General features: G+C 41.7%; 2 protein-coding genes across 3 annotated transcripts in view; both read right to left on the reverse strand.

The window, feature by feature from the left end:
- Positions 1 to 8,121, reverse strand: part of SLC38A1 (solute carrier family 38 member 1) — a 42,159-nt gene extending 34,038 nt beyond the window's left edge. For both annotated transcript variants that reach the window (XR_010999067.1, XM_068190058.1), the window contains exon 1: positions 7,959 to 8,121. The gene's annotated coding sequence lies outside the window, so the exon portion shown is untranslated. The remainder of the gene's footprint in view (positions 1 to 7,958) is intronic.
- SCAF11 (SR-related CTD associated factor 11) overlaps positions 1 to 24,383 on the reverse strand; it is a 176,935-nt gene that overhangs the window by 105,560 nt on the left and 46,992 nt on the right. The window lies entirely within an intron of this gene.

The raw sequence follows: 24,383 nt of genomic DNA on the forward strand, positions 1-24,383 counted from the left end.
CTAAGCTCATGTATCACAGAAAGAAAGAGCAATGTATACCTTGTGTCAAGCAGTTATTATCTGAAACCAGGTGATCTCTCCTCTGATAGATGTGTTCCATAAAAGCACAGAGAAGAACACCAAAGGTAGATCAGAGAAGTCTGCTACAGTGACATACTTCCTCATCAGCAATGCAAATCACCTGAAAGACCAATATTTTCCAGAGTCCAACCACTCTCGGCTGAGCTACACCTCCAGCGTGGTTGTGAGGCAACAGAATGTTACTCACAAACAAGCTCCTCTACCACAACTCTCTCAATTCCCATTTTGTGAATGAATTTCCTGCAGTACTGCCAACTTTCAGCCTGGGGTGAACCTTAAGATACCAGATTAATTTTTAAATTCTCAGGGCTACCTCAAAGCCATGAAACTGCATGCAACCAAAGAAGCATGAGTATCCCCAGGCTCTTGCAGGGTGAGACAGGAGGATGTAGTTCACTTGTTCAGTTATGACATCTGCCTGTTTCAAATTAAGCTTACAGAAGCCAGTACTTCTGTTTTATACCACATCCCCACCACACAGAAGACAGCTTTGCAAATGAGCAGTTTTTCCCTGTAAATACTTTCTCAGAAACGCCATTTTCAATTCCTCAAGAGCCCACCCTGTCCAAAGTGCAGGTGCCAAGTCTAAAGGCTCACAGCAGGATCCCTTCTCTTCAATGGAAGAAGCAGCTAAGCGTGTGATTATAGCGGCAAACTCTGCCTGGTGCAAGGGTAGAGTTTGGGGTGTGTGAGCTGGGTACTTCTCAACTCTTCTGCAAAAGAGATTTCCACTACACTTCAGCAGGAGAAAACTGCTGAGGTATTAAAATGGTGGCACAATAAAATATAAAAAAAAAAAAAAAATTATTTAGGCCGCTGATAAATAAATGCAGACTGGCAAGCAGAGGGTGGTTTTAGCATTCCGGAACAGTCTTCCCAGAGGCTGCAGGGATAAAATAGTCTACCTATTTTGGAAGAGAAGCACAATCTTTTTATAAAAGGATAAAGCCACAGGAGACGGTGACTGCTGAGGTGGCAAGGACCAAGTCCACTGAATTCTGAAGTTTCTTGTGACCATGAGTTCCTAAAATAAACAATTTCTTAAGAGACCCGGCAACCTCTGTACCAGGATCTGTGTCCCCTGGCACTTTAAAACCTGTGTAAAGGTTCAGCTGAGATTCAAGCAGCAAAGCTTTTCCTTTGGGCACCGTTTTGCATCCTGATGCCCAGGAGGATTTTCAGAACTGCCTTGACATTGCCTGTGCTTAATAAATTCCCCATTGAGTGTTTCAAAAGCAGGTGCTGAAATTAGCAGCAGTGTGAGGTAAGCAGCACACTGGAGAGCCGGCTGCACAGCTCACTGACGTGTGGCTCCAGCTTTGCCCTCTGCCCCTCTGTCACTGAAACACTACAGCACCAGACTGGCAGGAACACAGCTCCCTGCTTCATTCCCAAGGAATCTTTGCAGCACAAAAGTGACAAGCTTTGTCTGTTTCAACCAAAACCCTGCTTCTACAGAAAACTAATTGAATGAAGACTCTTCACAAGGGCATGTAGTGACAGGACAAGGGGGAATGGCTTTAAACTGAAAGATGACAGGTTTAAGTTAGATATTAGGAAGAAATTCTTCACTGCGAGGCTGGCGAGGCACTGGAACAGGTTGCCCAGAGAAGCTGCGGATGCCCCATCTCTGGAGCTGTTCAAGGTCAGGCTGGATAGGGCTTTGTAGAACCTGGTGTAGTGGAAGGTGTCCTTGCCCATGGCAGAGGGGCTGGAACAAGATGATTTTGAAGGTCTTTTCCAACCCAAACCCTTCTATGATTCTACAGGACAGAGCAAAATCTTACAGCAAGCTGAAGCACCAGCAACCATTTCAGCAGATTTCATGTTTCAGACAGATGAGTTGCCCCTGAAGCATCCTGACAGCAGGCACATCTCTGAATATGGGTCAGTTTCTTGCTAGGGTAAGTGATTTACTAAAAACACCAAAACAAAATCCTGAAACAAACAAACAAAAAAATCTTGAATGACATAATGCATAGCACTTCGAAGTATGAGAAAACCTGATCTCAGTGTCAATACATGAGGTGGGTGAGGAGAGAGTGGTGGGGCTGAGAACTGAAGTTTTCATTGTCATGGCATTAATTCATCACAAATCTCTGGCAAAGTAAAACCAACATGTCCTCTGCATCTCCACCTATAAAATTAAGATGGTAATAGCGACACTAACACTCAGTTTGTGAAGTGCTTGAAGATTCAGAGACAAAGGGTGATTCAAGTGTGATACCTGGAATAAAACACTATGGAAATCACAAAATTTTTGCAATGATAACTTTATCTTAGAGATATACAGAGAAAACCCTTTGTCACTGCTAATTACTCCGGGCACTCTCCACAGTCAATGGAGTATAGGTGGTCACATGAATTTCATCCCCAAATCACCTACTCTAAACTTCAAGTTCACCCAGGTGACAAATCACAGAGTCTAAAAAAAATCTAAAATCCCAAAAGGTTAGCATTTATGTCAACTAGCTTAATTCCCTACAAATCAAGTGTCCACTCCAGGCCTGTCACTTGGCCTTTACAGCAGAGCCTGGTGCTGCTGCTGGACAACCTGTCTGACCCATGGGAGGGGTCTGCAGCCACACTGAGCTGTTCCCTGCAATTGCAATAGCTTTGCTCCCAAAAGGAGATTTAACGCTGGGATAGCTGAGCAAGTTGCCACCTCAGGTGTACGTGCCATTGGTGCTGTGAGAAAGAAACCCCAAAACTGCTTCAACTAATAAAAATTCACCATATGTTGATACTGAGCTATATTGGAAGCAGCAGGGTAACATTTGTACTTTTACGGCCTTTTCATTCAAGAAATGTCTTAAAAGAAATGCAAATAAAAATGCTATGTTGGCAAGAGTTCTTAGGCTGAGCTTTATTCCTAATTCACATTGAAAGACAGTAAATAATTACATGAATAGTGAATACAGAAATTCCAATCACCTCAGTCACTGTGCCTACTACTACTCTGTCTTACTACTCAGCCTTAAACTTCTCAAAGGAAAACTTCCAGAGACCCACCATCAAACCTCTCTTTCCAGACAAACACTTAGTAAATCATAAAGGACAAATCAGAATTTTGCTCTTGCTTCAAATTTTTCTACTCAGATGGGCAAGCACTCCTTCTTGAAGAAGGCATCACCCAAAGAGAAAACCAGCAAAGAGCTAATGTCTCTTCAAAATGAAACTCAAGGATCTGTGTTTGGTAGCTGATCCAGCTCCTCTATTTAGTATAAAATGCATTGCTCTGGCCTAGCAGCTTAGCTTTCTCTTTAAACATCCCATGATATGTCTTGCAAAAGCCATTACAGATAATTTATTTGTTGTGTGCTCCTTGCAGAATATGGGAAAGATTACAACTGGTCACAACTTCAGGAGGACTATGAGATGACACAAGAAGATAAAATGTGTTTATTATTTTCAAGGACACCGAGACCTTCACAAGCCATTAAAACATATTCCAAGACCTGTAGTAATTTTTTTCTGTTGACTTGTGAAACATTAAAAAAAAAAAAAAAAAAATCCCTGCAACTCCAGTTTCCTGGACTGTTAAAATTCCACAAGAGCAGTAATGGGATCAAAAACTTTATGTTTAAAAAAAAAAAAGATAATACAGACAATCTATTTCTTCTGGTTCGTGCATGAATCCTTTCTAGGCCGTACATGGAAGAGGAATAATCTCAGAAAACACTTCACCAGAAGCTGTGTTTCTAAAAAGAACATCATCACTCCTGGTAGTAATCACAACGGCTTAATTCACGTGTCATATTTTTTTCACATCCTGTAAATGACACAGTTCTGAAAGTGTCACCTTAAGGCACATGGCTGCTCAAAAGCTGACCCAGTATGCAAGAGGCATTTGGGTAAGTGGTCAATCTGGACAACATCTACTCCATCTCTGGGTAGTTTTTGTAATATGCCCTTTCACTGGGCACTTCATTCACTGCGCACTTCCCGCAGCCAAATGGTCTTGGGGCTGGCAAATATCCAAGACACACTAAGCACTTTTAACTATGGAATTCAAGACAATTTGATCAAAAGACAAAATGTGACTCAACTCTCAAAGAGAGTTTTGCCAAGAAAAACTTGGTTGGTTACAAGTCATCAGAACCCTGCACTTGAGTTTCGCATAAGCTGTTTTTACTCCTGCAAAGCCTGAGATGTGATACATCTTTCTTTGCTCATACTTTTGAAAGTTCTTTCAAAGAAGAGTAATATGACCAGTAAGACACCACGGATATAAATAACGAAACACGGAGACTGAAACTCTGTGTACGGACTATTCACTTAAATGACAGAAAGAATAGGCTTTATACGTAAGAGTATCACACTGAGAGGCAGGGAAGCAACTATCTCCTGTTTGTTCTGCATTGGTGACACCTGACATGAGGGACATAAAGCTCCAGACTTACTCCTCATCTACAGAAAGGACAAAATGGAGAGATTAGAAAAGAGCTGCTGAGATAACAAAGAGCTTGGAAATTAGACTGACTCACATCCACTGAGCAGACATCTGCAGTGCTTGAAATGTCATTGCCTCCAGCTCCTCAGCTCTGCCCCTCTGCCGCAGGCTGCAGCCACAGCAGCGGTGGAAGGAAGCGGGCTCACCCGGCCCCAGGGTGTCCCAGCTGGGCCCAGGGCCACAGAGAACCAACAAGGTGCTGGCACACGCCTGTCCTGCCCGTCGGCAACGGCGACAGCATGAGCGCAGCGTGGCGGCCAAGGCCTTGGGGCTGCTGCAGCCATTTGCTTGGTGTCTGCAAGCCACCACCTCCCTTCCCCAGGCTCCTCTCTCGCACAGCTCCCAGGGCATGCAGGATGGAAACAGTTAAAAGATAAGATGGGGGGTGGGAAAACACGTGGCAGAAGTCTTGGGAAGGAAGCTCAGAAAAGGGTGCTATAAAACAGAAGTGATGAGAACAAATGTGGATCGTCAGCCTTTCTCTTGGTAGTGCACGACCTTGTGCTGCAACAGGAAAATGTTCCTGCTCTGCCCCATCACTCTCCACACTGCCTTTCCATGCTGCCATGAAGAAAGGGAAGACAGTCCCAAATTAAGTTTCGACAGGCTACTCAGCTGATCAAAGGCAGGCAAATAAGAAACCATAAAATCCCAGTCTGATTCACCAAGTGATTCATTACTTTAGGCAAAACACTTAAAGATGAGCCATAAAGGAAAATGGTTTTAAGTACATTTTTGTTTTGAGCCCTTCCCAGTCAAATTAGGAAAGGCATTTGGCAGAGGAATATAGTCACATTTTTTCCTAATTATATTTCTTTGTGAAATCCTCTCAACAGTCTTGGTTTTCAGAAGAGATCCCACAACGCACTGCCACAAATAAATGCACTCTTGTCTTCCACAGAAAGTGGAAATGCCGTATGAGTGGGGCTTTATGGGTCACTGCAAAAAACACACTATCCAGATGTATTTCTATGGGTTAAACAGCAGCTGTGAAATTCCCATTTAAATAAACTTTTGTACTACAGAAGGAAGAATCCTTCCTATAAGTTCATGTGTAACTCACTTTTCCTCTGCCCCAGTTTACAAGTAATTTCTCTGCCTCAGTTTTCTTGACTGTAAGAGACTCAAAGCAATATTTACCTGATAAGCTTGGGCAAATATTTTAAGAATTAACTGCAAAACATGTAAAAGCTGCCATTTTTCCCAAGAGCAGCTGCTCAAACTTCTTGCACTGGATTAAGGTCACAGCAGTAAGTATCCGTCAGAAAGAAAACTGAATTCAGGCTTAAAATATTTAAATATTTCCACAACATCTACTTGTCTTCACAATACAAACTTGTGAGTGATGGTTATTATCATGTTACTTGCTACACAGATTCCAACAGAAATGAGCAAGATGCTAAAAAGAGAGAGAAGAGCACAGGAGAGAGTCCCCTTTCTGCTTGGTCACCACTCCTACACTGCTAAGAACAAGCTCCCAAAACAGCAAACACAGACAAAATGTAGGACAGAGACCCAGGATGAGCAGCCTCCAAGCAGGAAGAGAGAGCACTGCCTCCCCTTCCATCCTTTAAAAACCTTGTAAAAAGCAGGATTTGGGCACAAAGGAGAATTGATCGTCCACGTTTTACAGCAGTTTGCAGAAAGCGTCAAACTCAGGGGATAATCCTCCTCACACGGGCATGTGCAGCTTGGTGCTCACTGCCAACAATCGTCTCCCATCCTCACCCAGCCTGGAGAGCCCAGTTGGTCCAACTACAGCATAAATAGTCTCAAGTGACAAGACAGAGGATGCCGCAGTGTGCTTCAGTGAAGTGCTCTCTCTATGGTGCCTCTTAAAAAGAAAAAAACCCGACCTTCCGAAAAGGCAAAGTCAAACAGGAGTCATTCAGTACGAGAGTGAAGCAGATCCCATTTTAGTGAATTTCCACCGAGCCTCAGCAGAAGGCCTCTGCTTCCCAGCAATATGGCAGTCCGGAGATTTCACGCAGGTTTTGCAAAGCGGATTTCAATGCCATTTCCTAGGCTGGAAAGGGCAGTTATCGATACCTATATCCTTCAGCAACAGATGGATTTCCTTTTAGAGGCTTTTTAAACAAAGCTGGTGTTTTGGTAGCAAATGAAGTAAAATTTAGATGGAGGATGCTGTTTCTTTCTCCCCCTGCAGCTGTTTTTACTTCAGATCTATGAAGGTTGTCTCAGAATGTAGGGGATTTTTGCTTTATTTTGTTTTTTAATCCTGTAATAAATTTTATCAACTAAAATGTATATTTTTCTTACAGTTTACTTCTAGAACAAAGTAGAAGTTTTGCCTTTCAAGCACAAGTAAAAGTCAAACAAACCTGAAGGTGAACGAAGCACAGCACGGGTTCCTATTTATAATTTGGACTAGAGGTCGGTAGAAATGCTCCACAGCAGTCTGGACTCTGAACAGACCACGGACATGAGGTGAGTTCAGCTGGTGGCAGAAGGAAGCTACAGCTTCTCCTTCTATAAAGCCAGCTGCCAGACCCAGGGTTTATTTCAGTCCTTCCAATGTCACATAAACAAAGCACGGCTTTACACACCTCATCGTCTCCTCTCTAGCTACAGGTTGCATTACGAACTCCGCAAAACAATGGAACAAGCCCCCTACCACAAGAGCGAGCTGGACGTACACACACGTGTCCAATGCACCCCCTGGCATTCACTCGGGCCTCTTTTTGTTCTCGCCTTCGCTCACCAAAAGCGACCACCTCAGCTGTTACTATGTATTTACGGGCACCACGGACACGCGTGGGCGCCGTGGGCCCAGCCTGCATTTTCCGAATACCGTAAAACTTGCGTTGACCCCATGGCAGCGCTGGGTTTAAGGGAAAGGCAGGAACGTTCCCCGGGCACGGCTATACCGCGGCCGCGCACCCTGCGGGGGCTGCGGAACCCGCGACCCGGCCGTCATAAGGGGCAAACTCATTTATTATTACTATATTTTTTTTTCGCTGCCAGCTGAAGCCCGTAGCCGCAGACTGCCAGGTTTTTGTTTTATTTCTGCGGGTTTTGTCTGTCTGTTTGTGGGTTTTTTCCATGCCGGCCTCAGCAGTCCGCGAGGGCAGCATCGCCTCCCGCCTCCGGCGCGGCAGCGCGCCCCAGCCGCGGGGAGATGCCGCATGGCCGCCCCGTCCGCACGTCCCCTCCGCCCCGCCGAGCTCCCCCAGCCCCGCCCGGCTCGCTGCTTGCATTTCTAGGGTCTGCACTGGGCAGCACCGGGGGCGAGCAGACACGTTTTGCGGGGGATGGGGGGAGGGCTGCGCACACGGCGGGGACAAAGCGCGGGCGGCGGCGGGCTCCGGGCTCCGGCCCGCGCTGCGCGGCCGCAGCGCGGAGACAAAGGGTGCGCGGGGAGCCGCGGCCCCATCCATCCGATTGCATTAGCTGCTGCTGCCTACCTTCCCCAGGAGCCGCGGGAACCCTCTGAGAAGCGATCCACCTTTTCCGCCGGGATCCGACCGGAGAACCCCAACAAATAATTACAGGGAGAAAAATAAAATAAAATGTAATTAAAAGAAGAAGAAGAAGAAGAAGAAGAAAAAGGGGCGAGAAGGGGGGTAAATTAAACTGGAGAAACGAAAACGGCAAGAAAGATGCCCTTCCTCCTCCCGCCGCGGGTGTGTGCATGTGGAGGTGGGCGGGCTGGCGGGAGCGCGCCGGGCGCGCGCCGCGCGGGGCCGGCGCCGGGGCCGCGCCATCAGGTGCTGCGGGGCGCGGAGACTCCGCGGGCCGGCTGCTCACGCGTGTCAGGCAGGGGACCCGCGGGCCCCCCGACCCGCCCAGCTCCCCGGCCGCATGGACGTTCAGCACCTTTCCTTTTTAGAAAAAAAACAAGTCATATTTTACTCTTTTTACAACAGACAGTAATTTTTTTCACGCTACGGTTGGCCACAGGAGAACCCTTTCTGGCAGGCAGGCTGGATTTTTGTGGCTTGAAATGGCTATGGAAGATCTGGCACGATTGTGTTAGCCGATTTCCTGTTTTGACATGCAAAAGGTATATGCTGAAAATGCTGCCATTTGTGCGAGAGGTCAGAGTATTTCCTGCTGGAGCAAGACACTTTCCTCAAAATGAATGGGGAATTCAATGCACAGATGATTTGCTGTAGCTTGTTCTTTCCATCCCAATATCTAGAAAGGATTGCATGAGCTTTTTGGCTTGGAAAAAACTTTTCAAGAACTAACCTGAAGCACGATGGTATTGCAGCTGTCCTTGGCTCCCCCCCACTCTACAGAACACATGACTTGCATGGGATATCACAAGGCAAAGAATGAAAGGATGATGGAGCCTGTGGGTTTGGGTGCAGTTTGCCTGGTTACCCATGGAGGGTAATGGCTTCTGGAAGCTTTCATGGCAGCTCTTTGAGAAGCTTCTTGAGGTGCTTGCTCTGGAATTTCCACTACTGGGTCTCCTAAATGTCAGTCCAAAAATGTAGGTGACACACATGAAGAACTGGGGTTTACAAATTACTGACTTTGCATATAGAAATTGGATTCCTGTTTCGGTGTTTTCACCACATTTTTTTTTTTTCCAGTAGGGCAGTTCACAGAATCATAGAACAGTTTGGGTTAGAAAGACCTTTAAAAGTCATATAGTCCAACCCCCAGCAATGAACAGGGACATCCTCAGCTACATCAAGTTGCTCAGAGCCCCATCCAACTTGATTTTGAATATTTTCAGGGATCTACCACCCCTCTGGGCAACCTCTTCCTGTGTTTCACCATCCTCATTTTCCTTATATCTAATCTAAATTGACTCTCCTTCAGTTTAGACCCTTGTCCTATTGCAACAGGCCCTGCTAAAAAGATTGTCACTCTCTTTCTTATAGGTCCCCTTTAGGTACTGAAAGGCCACAATAAGGTCTTCTTGGAGCCTTCTTTTCCCCATGCTGAAAAACACCAACTCTTTCAGCCCTTTGTCATAGGAGAGGTGCTCCTACCTATGTTCATCACCCTACTGCTCCAAAGCCTCATGTGTCTCCTGTGCTGAGGACCCCAGAGTTCTCTGAATGTGAAGCGCTGTGCAAACAGAAATTTAAGTAACACCTATTGCACCCTGCTAGGACAAGAGCCATATCATCCCAGTATTGAGAGTGAAGCCTGAGGAAGAGCTAGCTGAACAAGGGCATTAAGGCAAGAGCTGATCTTTTAACCTTACTCATGTGATTAAACCTCTCACATCAGAGTCATATGCAGTTCCAGAGAAATTTTAGATTGACAGAAGATGTGGGACTGTTGGAATCCTAGATGCTGAGAATTTTAGACTTTCTGTGCTGAAAGGCACAGACCCACAAGAGAGCACTGCATTTGACCTGAGGCTGTGGAGAAGACTTTAAACATTGATTGATAATACTGAGATTACTGAGTATGTAGTTAGTTAGAAGTGTTTAATATCACAAAGTAGAAAACTTAGAGTTTAGGGTTCTAGAATATAGAAATAAATATGAAGCAAAATAGAAGTTTTAAGGTAAAAACAAATTGTACTTCTTTACCTTCTTCTTCCTTCTTCTTCATAAGTTTAAGTGATGTTTTATAATTAAACAAAAAAGTCCACATCACAAACTTCAAAAGATCAGTTGTTAAGTTAAAAAAGAAAATAATCTATGTCCTTTCTTAATTGAATAGTTTAGTTTTAAAAGACCTTATAACAAAAGTTAATTACCCATTTTATACCTTACTAATAAAACGTTACCAAACTCATAATTGTAAAACTATTTCACTAAAAAGAAATAATAAACACCTAAGTCCAAACATAAAATACCATCTCAAGTACCTTCAATCCCAACCTCAAAAAAACAATATGGGACTGGATTCCAAGCCAGAGGCTTCACTCCCCACCCAGCCCTCAGTGCAAGGTACCATGCCTGAAAGCAGAGAAGCAGGTATTTGCAATTCATTCTGACTCAATTAGACTTATATATGGTAAACTGAAAATCAATCTCTCCCCCAGATTATTGAATAAAAATGTGTATTATATAGTGGATGAGGCCAGGTAGTGTTACTGTAGGGAATAAGAGGAAACTGTTTCTTTAAAACAAAACATGTATCAGGCTATCAGGTGAATAATCATTGGTTTGATGTGTTCTGCTACTTCCTTTCCTTTCATAGTTATAAAGGCAGGCTATTTGATTCTTAGCTTTTCGTGTGCATTCTTGGAATGGAGGTAATTATTTTTCATAGAATTTTTAAAAAGTCTTTTTAATATATTTTAACCAGCTCCAAAAAAATAATAGTACTTTTCAGGAATGGAAACTATTTTACTTTGTATTGTTCATATTTCAAATTTCTCCAATCTCCCTGTCAATATCTCTCTGATTCTTTGTCACTGTTGGTTCTGTTTGCCTTGATATGCTGTGAAACCTTGATGCTTGTGGCAAGCATCTTCTAGTTCTACTTTTATGGTTTCTTGTAAGCTTTTTTTCCAACAGGTTTTCATGACAGTCACTCCTTATTGGCCCTATTCACTCCTCCTGTGTCTTTTTCTTTATTCTTTTCACTCATTATCTTGTTCCTATTTCTGGTTTAGAGACATACCACAAAGATTCAGGAATTTACTGTAATATTTTTCTTTCTGCTGCCCATATTAAACTGGTATGAGATGGGCATCCATCTCAAATCTCTTCTTGGATGTCTTTCAATGCACTTTTATCTAGTCAAAATGGATCCTCTTTTCTTTCCTCTGAAATAACCCTGAGACTTTCTCTGTTTGTGGTATCACCATTCTCATCCTGCTTTTGTTCAGACTTGCAACTTCCAAATATCCTTTAGATTATATTTTGCCTGCCTAAAATGAATCAACAGCCATGTTCATTTTCAGAACTACCCTCTGAAGTGCAATGTTCTTCCAGACTCTGGAAAATTCCCTTCTGTACTGTCCTTCAAAAATTTATGCTTATTGACTAACTTATACTTACTAATGGAAACTGCTGTTATGCAACAAAAAATATATCTACATAATAAAAGTGAACTTAAATCAAAAGACACCAAATACTTATTTGGTTAAATTGTTGCATGTGTGAACATTTGGCAATTTTCTTCATGCAGTTTCAGAATGCTGTTTGATTTGGCGTGAATTTCATTGAAAGTGGAGCTTGTTTGGCTTCTTTGTTGTCTTTTGCTTCCAAATTGCAGCAAAGCCTACCAGACATTCCAGACACAATTCTTGCACCTGAAACAAAGCTGATGACAGAGCGTCATTAATTTTGTATGATTATCCGTTCAACTATTTTACCCTCAGGCAAATATATGGCTACAGCCCAGGGGAATGGAGTTGCTGGAGCTGGAAGTGGCTGTGCCTGGGGCAGAGGAATTCACGGCTGATGTGATGAGCCTGACAGGTGGAGCTGGAGGTGCTTACAGAGCTCTCTTCACCTCTATTTTAGTACATCCGTCATTGGCATGCTTGAACTCATGTGCTAGTGCTTGTGTGAAAGAGAGGAGAATAAAAGAGAACAGATCAGAAGTGTAAAGCCAGCTGAAGGAGAAAATCTTGTGTTTTTCAGAGAAGGTGCTTGCTGCCAGAAAGTGACCTTGAGCCTCTTTAAAGTCTCTGACTGCTGTTCAAGAATAGTGATGAAGAAAAGTGTGTAAGCAATGGCTATTTTTGCACCTGAGTACTACATCTAAATCAAGTTCAACTAAAATGAACATAGAATTTAGTGTCTTTTTTTTTTTTTTTTTTTTCACTGTTTTTGGTTTTTTGGAAAGAGGCCTTTGTGTCCATTTTCTGCAGAGAACCAACAAGTTTAGGTTTGATAAGAGAGTGTCTTACCCATGGGGCTGCTCACAGGAGGGGGCAGTACTGGTCCTCTTAAAGGAAGTAATTAGACAGGGACATCATTTTCTCACCAAGGCTTCACAGAGACTTTGTGCTCAAAAAGTCTTGGAGATGTGCTTGTGTTTGTCAAGGACAAACAAAATACTGGTACCTACTTGGGCTGGGTGTGATTCAAGCCCAAACACACCATGGGGCTTGCTGAAGTGGGTGAAGTCTTTCAAGGTGGAACAGCAAGCTATTTACTTCACAGTACAAATTTATTATTGGAAATAAACTAAATGTTTCAACAAATATCTATGGATACTCTAGTGCTGTTGTGCCAGGATTTGCTAGCAAACAAAAATATAGGGGATATCAATCACCATGTTAAAAGCCTTCTGGTGCTAGCAGGGTCCTGACACTGAATCTATGACATTAGCATAGGAGGATATTTTGCCTAGCAGCTGGGCAAGGCAGAACATCATTGACTGTGATGCATAATGTACAATCTGTACATGACCGGTCTTGTGTGATACTCTGAAAAGAGCTGCCCACACTTGTCATAGATTTCATGAACACCGATAGCATCAACTGTGTCTAAACATGTGTTGAGCCGCCTCCAACTCGGCATGTTGAGACAATCAGTTTTCCAGGGCTGCGAAGTCTTGCATGCATGTCTGTAATGCTGTGACCATGAGATGTTATCGTTCGTTAAGTTTCCTGGCCAAAGTATGGTATACAACTGATGATGAGTAATCCTGGTTTAATAGGAGTTGTCCTCTGCTCTTCCTCTTTAGATTCAGGAATTCACACGATGAACCAGGTAGTTGTGCTTTTTCTCCTTAACTCCTGATGATCTGCTCTAACCCTTTTTTTTGGTCAAAACAAGTGTTTTACTGTGATACAAAGTTTTCAAAGTTCTTGCATGAGGCTAAGGAAATAGCAGTGGTTAAAATAAAAGAGATTTACAATATGAAAGATGACTGCAGTGATAGCAGAAGTTTCATTTAAACACATTTTAAAAGTAGGTGTAAAAAAATGCTCTTTTATTTACTCACCTTTAAGGTGTTGCTTCTTGACGTCAGTTTATAGCACTATAGACCAATTTATATGGTCTGAGTAGAACATAAAACTTTGATCTTTTTGAAATGAGTAAATTCAGATTTTGTGGTGAGCAGGATGCTGAGTTGTGTTACAGCATAAAGATGAGATCCTCTCTTCTTTTCCTCAGAAAAGAATGGGTCTTGACATTCCTTTTGTATAGAGTAACTTCAGGGGCTTGCTTAGCATTTTGAGAGCTAATACCTGTGATCTCATGTTGTCAGAAATTGTCCTGGCAAATTACAACTCCTAGTCTCAGCTTATACAGCATAGCTATTGAGAATGGGATGTGTCTAGAAACATGAGATAATTGATAACTGTTGTGAATTAAATTATACTAAAAATACTTAGTTATATATTGTATTAAATTATACTAAATATAATTTGTTTAATCTAGGATTGGCCTGCTAGTGCAGAGCCCAGTAATTGAATCCTCCTCTTTTAAAGAAGATAGATTAAAAGGTAGATAGATAGATAGATATAGATATATGTATAAATATGAAAGAAAAAAAATTTAAAACTTAGTTGAGAATTTAGGTGCCAAATACTATATATCTAAATCCATAACATTAATTAAAAGCTTTTGAAGTTGATGAGCATATCTCACTCCTGCTTAAATCCATGGGCATTGAGGGAAATCAGTTTCTTTAGAAAACAGAGTGCTTGTTTACCTGACTATGTGTGGAATTAGGTGCTGACTTGGAAGTATCCAGGTTGTACATAGTGATCTTAGTGTAACGCTGCGACAATGTGATCTGCTGATCTCATGGTGTCATGAAACATCATGAAATGGGGGAATTTGGAAAAAGGAAAGAATTTTTTTTGACAATTCCCATGTAATAAAGTGACATAAGATTTTTCAGGATGGTGGGGAAATGAATTCTTTAAATCACCACAGGAAACAAACAACAAATAAAGCTTAGCTTTACACACAAGAAATTCAGACCCAGAGAGTAGAGGAATAGGTTAAAATGAAGTCTGTTAACACCTTGATGGCCAATATTTTTAAAAGAACAAACCAAAATAAAGCTATTGACATGACTGAGGGCATTTCAGAAAGTATGGCTGGAATCTGACAGAAGTAGTCAGTTTATTTAAAATCTGATGTCATTAACACATCTGTAAGACCAGACAGGTGCCTCATGTGCTGCCCAGGACCCATCCCATACTTCTTCTGCTATTTACATTAGCTTTTGCAATTCTGTAAAATACAAACAAATTTAATATTCATTAAACATAAATCAGTGAAAGCAGAATTTATCCCATCATTTACAAGGCTTTGGGTATTGCATATTCCATGCAAGTCCTAGATTGTGACAGTGCTATACGCCAAGGCCATGCTATGTGCATGTGTTCAGTGGTTATGAAGTGTGCATGTCTTTAATGACATATTTATAGAGGAGTAAAGTTCCATAGAAAAAGCATTAAACTGATAAAATTAAACACACTGGAATTTCATATAGCATATAGTTATAAATATAGCAAGAATTCCTGATCTGCCCAAGACAGGGAAGTTTCAAGCCTTGCTGGTGTGGCTGCTTCCTCTGAGCCTCCCATGCGGCAGGGAGCTGGTCAGCACCAGTTGTGCCTCACAGACAGGCTATTGAGCTCGAGCTGCAGATGAGGAGAAAAGGCAAATAGCCGACAAAAACGTCTAAGTATGCAGCTCTATTAGCAGTCATGCTTAAACACATTCTGAGGTACCTGTGTGGTAACCTATTTCTCTCTCTGGTTTTGGGCTTCATGTAGCAGCTGTCATTACAATAATGAAGTGATTAGATCTGCTCTGTTGCCTAATTACAGGACTAGAAATGGCATGCGTTCCTGCAATCTAGTTAAGTACTCTATATCTGAATCCTCTGATTTCAAGGATAGTGTTTGGGAAATTATCTTTAGAGCACATATATATTTTTTTTAAGTGCACTTGATTGAAATGAGGAGTCTATAATATTGTAGAATTATTGATTACATTAAGTACTTTGAACTTACACAATGTTTTTCATCTCAGCATCTCTTAGTATTTTGCTACAAGAGGCAAGTATTATAAGTCCCATTGCAAACTGAAAACTTGGGGGAAAAAGGAGAATACATTACTCATTTAGGATTCCCATCAAATGTTACAGCAAGACTTGCTAGTTCAAGACTAGATACCCTTTTCTTTTATGTCCCCGAGAAGATGCAAGAGACCTTTTGTTGCATTTCTTTTGGATCAAAGGATCTTCCGTGCAGGTCCTGGTGCTATAGGTTTTGGGTACAAAATGAGACTGCTCACAGTCTCCAGCTAGATACAGCACCTGCAACTTTTATTTCCCAGAAAAGTTCCCCACTCTTCATACATTTCAATACAGTCATATTAATGATAGAAGCACAGTGTTACAAGAGAGAAGACTTCACATGTCTGCCTTAATTACTGATATTTACCTCTCAGAAGGGCTGCCTTCCTACCAGCTCCTGATATCTTTGGAGATGGACAACTAAACCTGCTCCTTACCAGCATCTGTTTTATTGTCTTTCAGCAGATGTGTATTTGCCCACCTAAAATGTATTTCAACACTGTAGGCTTAAATCCCTCTCCTGTGTGGGCTTACATCCCTCAGCGTCCTATGTGGGACAGTTGGTGTGACCAGAAGTTGAACATCTGAGTGAAGACTACCTGCCATGTCCTGCAGCCTCTTCCGACAAATGTGTACTAGCAGAAGATGCTGTTCACTTAGCAATGCTTGCAGCTAAATGTGCACCCTCTTACAGAAACAAGATGATCATTATCAGTGGAACATACACAACTCAAACTTTGGCAGAGGCTCTTCACACTGGAAGAGGGATTCAGTAGTTTTGATTCCCACTGCTTTCACTCATCTATAGGTCCCTCCTGTTTCGCCATCTGTTTCATGTTTCTTAGTCAGAAGATGAAGAAAACAGGTAAGAGTAACATTTTAACAAGACTATGTCAGAGGTAAAGTGCAATAAAATTTCAAAGACTCATGTAAGAGTCTAAATGTTGGTTTAAAAAAATGTATCCTGAGGAAACTGATAGAAAAAGTTCTTAGAAGATCAGAGTGTAACAAATGCTTTGCCAGTAGATCTGGTATATAAAGCTCTGAGTAACCAGAAGACAAAAGATCTATTACAATAGGTAGGATATATAAATTTACATTATTATTTTATAGCTAAAATTTAGAGATATCTGATGTATAATCCATATTATCTGATGCTACTAAAGCTCTTATAATAAATATATTATTTTAAAAATCCTGAGTATGGGTTTAGAACTTTTATTTCATGAAGGAGTTTGACTGTAGTTTGCTAAGTATACCTAGTCCAAAATGGCCATTTGAAAATGCTGTCTTCCTAAAGCCTTGACTTTGCAGAAAGCCATAGCCTGATCCTGCAAATTTTGTGCATTCAGGTACTGAAGTCACATTGGAAATATTGTTATGGGCTAATATACAAAGCCCAGTGTGTTTTGAATATTACCATCATGGCTTAATGCAGATGTGAAAGGAAGGAAGAAAGGAACTGCATTTTGCAAATGTGTTCTGAAATATTCATGTTCATCACAAATGCTACCTGGTTCAGGTTGTGGATGATTTTCTAGAAGATTGTAGTCCAAAACTGCTGTTTCCAGAAAGAGTTGTGGTGCCAGTTTTGCAGAGTCCATCACCCCTCTATGCACGTGCAGGGGGGGTGTGAGAAGTGGCCTCTTAGGCAATCTCAGTTAGAGTTAGGGCTGGCCAGAAGCTTCCTGAAGATAATGAAGGCAGGGACATGCATAAAACAAATGCTGTGCTGAAGCACTTTCTGAAATTTGGTCCATAATGGGGAGTCCAGGATGTAATAGTGTAAATAATTTCTCGGAAGTTACAAGGGCCCAGGGGCAAGGAGCAGTCCATGCAGGAGCATGCCTCCCTGCTAGGCTGTGGTTGCAGAGCCATCTCATTTCCTTCTAGCCAGGCTGAGGCACACATCCTGGTTAGCAGCAACATCATCCCGAGCCTTGAGCTCAGATCTGTTCACAGAAGGGCCATTGCAAAGGCAGAAATGGGCAGGTGGTGCACAGGCAGCTTTGCTTCCCTGAAGCCTGAGCTAGCACTTTTAACTCAAGAGAGCTGTCTACAACAACTTGTCTGGGACCTGACTTCCCACTGGAAGAGTTTGAACAAGAGATTTTTAATTCCACCTCTTCTGTCCCCTTCCCAGACTGGGTGCTTGAGAGTCCCTACTGCACTGCTGTTTCCCTTCCCCAGAGCGGGACCCTCCCGGGGCCCCAGGCAGCCTCAGGGGGGCACACCATGGCCAGAGCAGCACTGGGGTGCTTGGGGTCAGAGCAGGGGGACAGTGCAGTCAGACCTGGTGAGGGCTGCCTCGTCACATGGGGGAACGGGCTGGTGATGGTAACCTTGGGTAAAACTCAGAAAGGATGCTCTGTATGCTGACCTGGAGGGAGCATGGTAGCTCACTGCAGCTCCCTGCAGCAGCAACCACAGCCCTACACAAGCTACACAGCTCTCTGGGTTATAAAACTGTGTTTATTCCTGCATTCCTGCATTCCAAATGGCACTGTTCTGCAATTTTCCTTGGGTTTTGCACTTTTTGTTTTTTGCATTAAAGTCTGTGGCTTAGTGCAAAGTTGAGAACTGGGAAATCAGGATGCCAATTGGCAGATTTGTGACAGAAAAAAGTAGCCAAGCCCAGCCACAAACTCTTCTCCTCTCTTCTTGGTTGAGAGAGGACAAATCCAGTCCCACAACTCCCCCCCAAGCCACCTAGTGCTTGGAGCATGCCTGGCATAGGAAATGTCAAGATTTTGATTGCGATTTTTTAAGAGACCCAAATCAGGACCTTAAATGAAAGAGGGGTTGGACTTTGGGGCATGCCCACTGCCACAAACAAAAACAGCAGCCTGTATTACAGGGAACCAGGAAACAAAAAATATGGTATATCAGAACTTGACTCACATGCATAATTCTGTTTGAAAATGTTTTGGGTTTAACCAGGGGAGTGACTGATTGTCAATTGCTGAGAACCTCACCCTGTGCTCAGTAAATATTCTGCAGGCAGAGAGGCAGTGTCCATAAATGATCAAGAAGCTCTCAAAGCTTACAGCACTATGCAGTTATTACAGTCTGAGCATTTTTTAAGCAGAGCAAATATTTGCTTTCAATTTCACGGCTAGCTGTTGCTGGCGACACACACAGCCTCTATGGGCGCAAGCACTCACTTGCTCATTGTTTGCCTTTTGGTTTTCTGTCAGAAGAAGGGTTTGGTGCCAACGTGTAGTATTAGAAATATAAAATTATTTGCTCTTCTCTGACGTTCACCTAGTTTGAAATGGCTTCTGATGCTTTTAATGTAATTTCTCACGTGGATTAAACAAACATTTAATTTCTCATGTGGATTAAACAAACATGTGCCACTCACAACAAACCTTTCTGCTCATGACTCATTAAGTTGTGCTTCCTAACCAGGTAATCAATTGCCTGAAAATGTTGCGACAACAGAGTTGATGACCTGTGTAATGTGAAAACGAGTGTAACAGAACCAAGGGCCGCCTTCTTCAGGCCTTTTGCACACAACAGTGCTGCGTTGGAACTTCTAAAAATGGAGGGATTTTTTTCCTCATCATTTTAATCTCATGGTTGGAAAATTTTTGGATTGAAATTTATGTTTTTCTCCCTGCCCTTTTCCTTACCCTGTCTCCCTTAATTTAGGCTAACTTGTGCCATAAATAACATTATGTCATATTACATAATGAGAAAGGTGGAGCACCAGTGTCGTTAATTAGGGACAGACAAAACATTCCCTTTTTCAATACCTTCAGTCCATATCTCTTTGTTAATTAAAAGACCACACTTCCAGGTCACCTGCATTGCCCCATACACTGATCCAGACCTCATCCCAGTATGCCCTATGGACACAGAGACAGAAAGCACACCCTGTACATTCCCTCATTTTTGTGATAATATGCAAAATCTAGGTGGTCTATCTGGGGCTGTTTGAGTATGGATACTTATTGCGTGCTCTCTTAGAGTTTTGGAGTCAACACTGCATATTTGGAGAATGAAGTTAATTTTTTAAAATAAATTATATATATATATATATATATATATATATGCATATATAGTTGGTTAGTTTAGTTAGTTAGTTAGTTAGTTAGTTATATTACTATTTTATGTATATACTTATAAATAACATCTGGTGTTGAACTGTTCTTGGAAAATATTAATCTACTAACAGAAGTGACTGCCATCCCCCTGCATTTATCCGGTCTAAAAATACTGTGTCATGCAGAATTCACTCATATTTCATTCATGAGTCTATAATTTTCTCTAAGAACTTATTTCTTGCTGTGGAAGTGTTTATTTTCTCCTATGCCAGTGACGCTAGTGCTTGAAGTGTTTATGTCGTTGTCATGCTGCTGCAGTAAAACTTGCTCCTGTTTTTCTACTCATCTGGATTATTCTGTTTAGCACATCATGAGAGATGGCAACAAACCAGGAGATGGGGATTCATGGAGATGGGGTGCACTAACACACTCTGGCAAGAAGAGGTTTGCACTCTGAGTAAGGCAAACTTTTGAGCACACATGGTGTATCTAAGTTTGGCCACGCAGCAGAAAAGGTAGCTGGTACTCGCTCAGCAAAACGGAGAGATTTGATAAGTTTATCCCTTGAAGTGTGGGGAGAGGTAATGTATCACCTGCCAGATGTGAGAATGGGAAAGAAGCAGTGATGTGCAGTGAAACTTAGTTTCATAGCAAACTTCAGTTTGCTGCTTCTATTTCAGATCTATACAAGAGCTCGTGTTCGTGCCAGCTTTTTTTCTGCTTTTTTTTTAATTACACCAATTCATCTAATAAAAGATGCAATCCCTAGTTATCAAACCTGTCTTGTTTATTTCTTATGCCTTTTGGCTACAATGATGCTACATCTTTTGATACAAATATGTGTTGAATACAGCTTATTTTGATATATATGGCAGCATATTCTCAACTTTCATTCTATATCATACAAAAGAGACAATATATTCCTGTGAAAAAATTTATGGAGGGAAGTCACAAAATTAAACAGTGATTCCTATGATTTTAAAATGGACTTTTCTGAGAATATATGGTCCTCTGCTACACCGCAGTTTCTCCACAGTCCTGTTTACAATGTACAGAAAAATTTCAATGTTACTTCTTTGACATCTAAATTGAACAGTCTTCGGTTTATTTCTGTTTCTCCTGTATTTGGTTTTGGATATATAGACCTGTTTCTTTTCTGTTTTGCTGTTCCAGGAGATAGATATGCACCTTTCAGACAAGTGGGAAGTGATTTATCTTTGATAGAAATATGGTATTACATATCATGCTTTTATTGATCTATCATGCTGTTATCCTCAGATGTGCTTTCCTTGCAGAACTGTTTTCTTTGTTAAAGAAATGAGCAGCTGAAATTTTGATAATCCCAAGCTAAATCTGAATCAAGCTCATAAATCTAAATATAAAACTAATAGCAAGATGTGATCAGAGTTTGCATATGTCAGCTTCATTTGCAAAATCAAATTCTGATAGGAAATGGAAAACAAGAACATCATCCTCAAGAGGATCTTAATAACCTCCTAATTTGAGTATTTTTACCTTTTTTCATTTGATCCTCTTTAAGGATTGATACAATACATCAGGATGGTGCTTCCTATGCAGGAAACTTAAGAGACAGAAAATAATGTTAAAAGGTCTTGTATTACATCAGAATGGGAAAAAGAATTGTAAGAAGAGGAGAATGATAAGTGAATTTTTAAAAAATAGTTGCTTTTTTGTATCTTTGCTACTTAGCAGCAGGCAGGAATTTTCCTAATTTTCTCCGAAGTATCGGTCCCTAAGTAGTCAATGGGAAGGAAACACAGCAATATTGTTCTGTGTGCTGTCATATGACTTTGCCCAGCGGATAACTGTGGCTTTGCTGGCCCACAAAGCGGATAACCCCCTTTGCTGGCGGGGGAAGCTCTGGCGTCCGCAGCATCGCATCGCCGCTGCCCTCTGCTCCACCGCAGCTCCATGAGCCCAGGTGAGGTGGCACCCACCGGCAAACAAAGCATTCACACAGCAGCCACCTTGAGTTGGCTATCATCACCTGCCTAATTCTTCTGTCGAGGAGTCTCCTTCCAAAAGCGGCCATGGCTTCCCTGAAACACATTCGGGTCCATTAGCTGAGACGTTTCTTGAAACATTTACTGTGAAAGGACATCTGTGAGAAATTCCTTGACTGGTTCAGCTGAAGGAATGTCTGGGAATATTTGTAAGAGCCCATTAAGCTGAAAAACCTGGTGTGTTCAAAGGCCAAATGCCTGGAAAATGCATCCCAGTTGCACAGTTTGTTTTTGCCATGCTTGGCCTTCCCGGCCATGCTGATGCCATACCATCTCTTATGGGTGCTATGTCTGATGAAACGCACGCAGGTATTTCAGCCTGGAAAATATCACGAGAACAGTTTTGGTAAGGATTCAGCAGAGTTTGTATTAGGATTAGGTATCTACAGCAAGCCCGGGAGCTGGGGTAACTCTTCTCATGCTGCAGGGATTACTCCCTGTCACCTTTCTCAGCACATGTCTGAGAAAGTTACTTGCTTGTTTCAGTGCATAGTTTGAGTTACAATTTCTTTGTTTAATTTCTAAATTAATTCTGTATAGGAGGTCTTGAGAAAAAAAATAACAAAATCTTGTTTTAGGCTTGAGTCCAAACCTACTTTAAAATAAGCATTAGTTAGTGAGACCTTTCCAGCCACCGTCCCCAGAGCCCCACGCACCGTGCAGGGAAGACCAACTTTGCCTTTTAGTTCAGGCAAGGCTGGAGCAAGTGCTGCTCCTCTCCTCAGCAGCATCACTGGACGTGGAGTACAGCTGCTTATGTTCCCACAATAAAAGCAACCTTAGGAAGGTAATAATGGTGCTGTCAGGTGTGAAGATGGTTTCAATAATTTCCAGGCATTCTTCTGTGTAGAAAATTTGGTTAGATGATAAGTAAAGACCTTCACTGGATTTTGGAGGGGATTTGCAGCTCTCCTTCTGTTAGTGTCTCAATTAATCCTTATTAACTTAGTGGCTGGTTTAAAAGAAGTGAAGGAAAATGTGCGACAGCTGGTACCAATATCACATGAGATCACCATTGTTAAAAATATAAATCTCTTCAAAGCAAAGAATTGATCCATTTTTGTGTCTTCCAGATAAGCAAACTATTTGGCAACAGCAACATGATCCAAATTCATGAGTCAAAATCTAAATTTTCTTGCAATTTCTGTGTTGCTATGATCTTTAAAATAATTCACCCCTGTCATCTGCCTTTGATGCAGCCAGCTATAAAGAAAAATTAAAATGGCCTCACATTCCATTAACATACTTCTTCTACTTGTTATTCTTTTCAATAGGCAAAGTTATCCTTCCTCAAAACACAGTCATAATTCAGGCCATCTATTTTGTTCCACAAAGGTTGTTTTTAAATCCCCAAGAACAAAGATAATTTCTTATGCATCAAGGCAAATTCCTCCCTTCAAATGTGAATATCACCATCAATCTTTTGACTAGAAAATATACTCTATTTTCCTTCCTATCTGGTTCCTGGAAAATTGCATCATTCCTACCATTAAAAAAAAAATATTTTCAAGAAGTGAAGTGTCTAACTCAAGGCCAGAACCTTGTTTATGATTTTGCAATTTTTATTAAATCCTTGTGATTCAAAATATTGCAATTGACTGTTAGTAGAAAAGCCTGCAGCATCACTGGTATGTTTTGGTAGAGAGCGCCAATCCTAGGATTCCTCAAATATATGCATCAGGCTCACTATTTCCCTTGGGAAAATACATTTTATATTCGTAGCACCAAAACTCATCAGTAAAAAAACTTTTTACAAAGTGAGAGAACCCTTTTCTGGAGAGAGGCACACACACCCCCGTGTATTTGCTCTGTAGCTGCTTAAGAGAAGGAGGAATGCTCTGCCTGCAGTTTGCCTGTAAGGCTGTTGTGGGGCTGCACCAGCTGTTGCTGCCCAGCACATCTTGGCCACCCTGAGACACTTGGCTGTGCCAGGAACCAGTGCTTCTTTATTTTCCAGGATTGGTTTCCTCATTGAACACCAGGACAGGAAAAGGTTTATGTGTTTTTGTCTCACAGTTAGAAACTAGTAAAGTCTGAAAAAACTTAGTTATCCCTTTTGGCTTATTTGTGAGTTATCCACTCTAAGAATCTGTGTTTAAAGGGTGATGTGGACCTCCATGCTACTCCAATATTCTACCTCCTTGATTTCACTGAGCATATAAATACTGGTAATTGCTCACAGTCAGCAGGAAAGGTTCTGGCCTACAGTGATTTATTTTACTGCTTATGTTAATGTGCCAGTGGGATTGAAGATAGCCTTGTGGGCACAAATAACAAGAGTTAAGCAATGACTCAGGTTGCCCTTGGAGACTGTCAACACATACAGTTTTCTCCACTATTTTTTTCACATGATTTCAAAATAATTCCAAATTATTATGAATATTTATTAATTGAGCTGCTTTACAGGCTGGGGTGTCTGATCAGTTTTTCCCGCTTTCTGTTATATGTACCTTATCCAGGATTATTTCCACAAAGTCCTTCTTCCCTTTCTGTTCAGGAAAGGCAAGGACACAAATAAATAACCATGAAATCACTTTGGGATTTCTGGTATTTTGCACAGGCATTCTTCTCATCTCCCTTTTCATTTGTTAGTTAGTTGACTTTCTCTCTTCTTCATCATTATGAAATCATTCTCCAGGCCTCTTTTCTCTCCTGTGTTTCTTCTGGCTTGCTTTCCTCCCCTGTGACTTGTGCTTCAATTGCCAATTCCAAAAATGCAGTTGTTGTCTACATTTTCACGCCTGCTTGTGGGAGCCCTCAGTGACACTGACCTGATTGTGAACACACTGAGGAGGGTGAGAAGTGGACCTGAGGGACCAGCAGACCCCACTGTGATGG

Source organism: Anomalospiza imberbis, chromosome 5 (assembly GCF_031753505.1).
Source record: "Anomalospiza imberbis isolate Cuckoo-Finch-1a 21T00152 chromosome 5, ASM3175350v1, whole genome shotgun sequence".
NCBI classification, from domain to species: Eukaryota; Metazoa; Chordata; class Aves; order Passeriformes; family Viduidae; genus Anomalospiza; species Anomalospiza imberbis.